The sequence below is a fragment of the Ailuropoda melanoleuca genome, chromosome 18, assembly GCF_002007445.2.
Source record: "Ailuropoda melanoleuca isolate Jingjing chromosome 18, ASM200744v2, whole genome shotgun sequence".
NCBI classification, from domain to species: Eukaryota; Metazoa; Chordata; class Mammalia; order Carnivora; family Ursidae; genus Ailuropoda; species Ailuropoda melanoleuca.
The window spans coordinates 23,173,886-23,177,846 of NC_048235.1; the positions used below are offsets into that span (position 1 = coordinate 23,173,886).

The 3,961-nt window shown below is 48.4% G+C and overlaps 1 pseudogene; it reads right to left on the reverse strand.

Moving 5' to 3' along the window:
• Positions 1-243: 243 nt before the first annotated feature.
• Positions 244-950, reverse strand: LOC100469841 (annotated as a pseudogene).
• Between the last annotated feature and the right edge of the window lie 3,011 nt (positions 951-3,961).

The window sequence follows — 3,961 nt, forward strand, 5'->3', positions numbered from 1 at the left end:
CTCACACTCATCTCCAGCTTCTACCACACACATAGTCCAGGTCTCAGCCACAGGGTGGGACTCTCTCAATTCCTAAGACCCAGAGGCAATAGGGGCAGGAGAGGGTCAAGGGGGTAAGCTGTGGCCTGGTTCACAGGTGGGGGTCTCAGGAACAGAGTTCAGAGAGCCATGGTGGGGCCTCCCACCCCATACTAGTCCTCTCGTGGGGAGTGGGAGCAGGGCAGGGCAGGGGGCAGGAGCGGCTCAGTTCTGGGGCTCCTCAGGAGACTCACCCCCTCTTCCTTGGTGCTGTGAGCCGTCCCCAGCCTCAGGTTGTTTTGCAGCCACTGCATGATGATGGTGAGGGTGTGCAGGTCCGCCATGGCCTCGTCGAAGGGGTTGTTGGCCAGTGAGACAGCCTCCTCTGGGCTGTTCGTGATCTCATAGAAAAAGACCAGAAAGCTCCTCCAGGCCCAGGCAGACGGGGCTGGTGGGAGCATTTCCTTGCTGATGTCTATGGTCTCCTGGTAGGCCCACGGGGCAGGGTTGATGATACACTTTTGGTTCCCAGTGGAGGTGACCTCAGCCAGCTAAGGTGTAGTCGTCCTTCAACTTCAGGTGGAAGACCCAACTTTTAGCATGACCAGTGTCCTTGATGAGGCGGTGTCCAGCAGGCCCACCACAGTGTCGCACACCTTCTCCCAGTCTCCACCTTCTCCCAGGACTCTTGTACCTCCGGGCCCTTCTCTACCTAGCCCTCCTCATTGCTTTTCTGCTCAGCACAGAGCAGGCCCCTCCAGGCAGTGCCCTGGCCCCCCACCACGCCCTCATGGGCCACCGAGAGAAAGTTTCAGTCTTCATGGGGTGTCTCCGCCCCTTTCCCATGGCGCGCTTCATGAAGACCGCCATGTCCCCATAGCCTTCGCCTGCTCTGCCGGCTTGGCCTTCTAGATCACAGTGGCTCCCTCCATGGCTCTGGGGATAGATAGACAGGCAGTGGGCTAACTGGCTGCCTGGAGACCAGTGCCAGACTCTGTCACAGCTGCACTCTTGTAAGGGGCAACAGCAGTAAAGGCTGCAGGCCAAGAAACAAGAAATAAGCAAAACCAAAAACTTGTTCCAGAGAACGTACATTTTGGCACCTTGAGAAGCCTCACGCTAACTGGGAGGCATGGGATGAGGATGGATGTGGGTGCCGGGGAGTGGGGACTGCATTCAAGTAACTAAACCTGGAGGGGCTCATGGCATTAACGTCTTGGGAGTGCAAAGATAGTAACCTGCTTTCAGCTCAAGGTCATAGTTTGGGATGCCAGGGGCAAAGAGGTCACACTTCATTTTCCTCAGCTTCTTAACACTTTTCTATAAAATTTCTACCATAGGTTTGCTATCGCTCATCAGAAACAACTTCTATACCTAATTTGAAAAAACTAGCATTTAAATATAGAACAGTACTGGGGCTCCTGGGTGGCTCAGTTGGTTAAGCGTCTGCCTCCGCCTCAGGTCGTGATCCCAGGGTCCTGCGATTGAGCCCCACATCAGGCTCCCTGCTTCTCTTTCTGCCCCTTCCCCACCCTGCTCATGCTCTCGGTCTCTTTCTCTCTCTGTCTGAAATAAATAAATAAAATCTTTAAAAAAATAAAATAAAAAATAAAAATAGAACAATATTTTAAATATTTTACGATGATGGCAGTCTGTTGGAGCCACACGTCCCCTTCTCCGCAGCGCCCCTCGCGTGTGTGTTCATGGGCACACACATTCACTGTTCTCGCTCGAACATCCCCCGCACAGGTGGAGGACTTATGTTCTTATAATCTTAAAACCTTCAATGATAACTCACACTATAACAACAAACTATAACTCACACTATAGTGTGATAACTCACACTATAACACACTATAACAATAAAATGTGTAGGTGGAAGCTTGCCAAATATTTATTGAGGACTGTACCATTCACAAAGCGCTTTAAAAAGATTTGATCTCATTTGAATCATACTTTTCAGCAAGGGTACCGGTAGAGCTTTCTTTCTTTTTTGCTCTGTTTTTAACCAAAGGTACATGTACGACAGCTCATGTAAACAGACTAGGCAGATGTTAGCTCCGACCAGCATTCTGGAATTAGCACACAAGGAGTACTGTGTTCCATTTCCTTTTTTTGGTATCACAGGCCTTGATCTCTAAGCAAATACATGAAGTGGGTCTCTAAACTCTGAGTGGAAGTAAGGTAATCATTGACATTCGAGACTCTCTGCTACTTGACACACTTTCACAATAAATGTCCAGCCACTCTACAAACTAAGTTTCTACTGTGGCAAAGAATTATCCCCTTAAGGGGCCCTTGCAGCTCTGTTGAGGTGTTTGGCAGCCTGCAACCTCTCTGCTCCTTTTTCAGTGTCCCTCAGAGTGCTCAGCTCAGAGATCGGCACAAAGGCAGTGGTTACTGTTCTTTGCTGAACGGGGAAAAATAAGGTAATTGTCACCAAAGAGGAACACCGTCAGTCCTAGGTGTTTGCTAACAAGCGACAGATCCCTTTAACTACTCTGCAGTGTATTCAGCACCAACCTACTCACAGCTGGAGAAACTGAGGCTGTGATATACTAAGGAATACGTATTTGGTCTTTGTCCTCAGTTCCTGGCACAGAACTCTAAAACTCTTGTAATTTCCTGAGCGAGGGCATCTTTTGTTATGACATTTGGTCTTAGTCCCTGACTCCAAACACAAGCGTTTTAAGCTGTTGGGATCTCTGGAGTGGTAAGAATGTATTTTGTATGCTAATGAGATGACTGGTGGTTGGGGACCCCTAGATAGCTCCAGAAGGGGGGCTGGTCCCCAGAAAGACTAAGACATGATCAGAGGGTTGGAACTTTCATCCGCACCCCCTGACTTCTGGCGGGGTGGGGAGAGGCTGGAGATGGAGGTAATCACCAGGGGATATGGCTTAATCAATCGTGTCTATGTAATGAAACCTCCATAAAGGTCCTGAAACTATGTTGGGGGGTGGGGATGTTCAGGGAGCCTGCTGATTGGTGTTCACCTCAAGGTGCTGGGAGGGTGGCGAGCCTAGAAAGGGCATAGAAGCTCCAGGCCCCTTACTCACGTATCTCGCCCTCTGCATCTCTTCAATTTGGCTGTTCCTGAGTTGTATTCTTTATAATAAACCAGTAATGGTAAGTAATGTGACTTCCTAAGTTCTGTGAGCCACTCTAGAAAATTACAGAACTCAAAGAGGGGGTTATGGAAATCCCCAATTTATAACCAATCAGTTAGAAATATGGGAGGCCCCCAGGACCTGCACTTGCATCCAATGCCAGGGGCAGGGGTGCCTGGGTGTCTCAGATGGTTATCTTTTGGCTCAGGTCATGATCCCGGGGTCCTGGGATCAAGCCCCGCATTGGACTCCCTGCCTGCTCGATGGGGAGCCTGCTTCTCCCTCTCCTTTTACTGCTCCCCCTGCTGTGCTCTCTCGCTCTCTCTGTCAAATAAATAAATAAAATCTTAAAAAAAAAAATAAAGCAAGGGGCAGTTTTGTGGGACTGAACCCTTAATCTGTTGGGTTTGACATTGCCTCTCGGTAGTTAGGGTCAGAATTGAATTGAATTGTAGGACACTCACTGGATGTTAGGTGTGTTGGAGAATTGCTTGGTGTGGAAAACCCACATTTAGTGTCCTAAGAGTTATGAGTAAAAATGGTTTATAGAGGCTCAGAGCAGTTAACTTATTTAACTTCACACAACATGAGAGTGGGAGAGCTGGGATTTGAACCAAATACCATGATGTCCCCTGTTTTATCTGTTTAACTACTGGAGCACTTGTATGAATGTTAACACCTGATAAAACATGTATTTTGCAAGAAACCCACACAGTAGCACCTCAAAATGAATATTTCTATAACCTTCACCAGAGAAAAACCAGCCTAAAGACACCCCTGAATGTCACATTGAGTTCATATGACTGGAGTGCTGTATCTGAAAATTAAGGCCT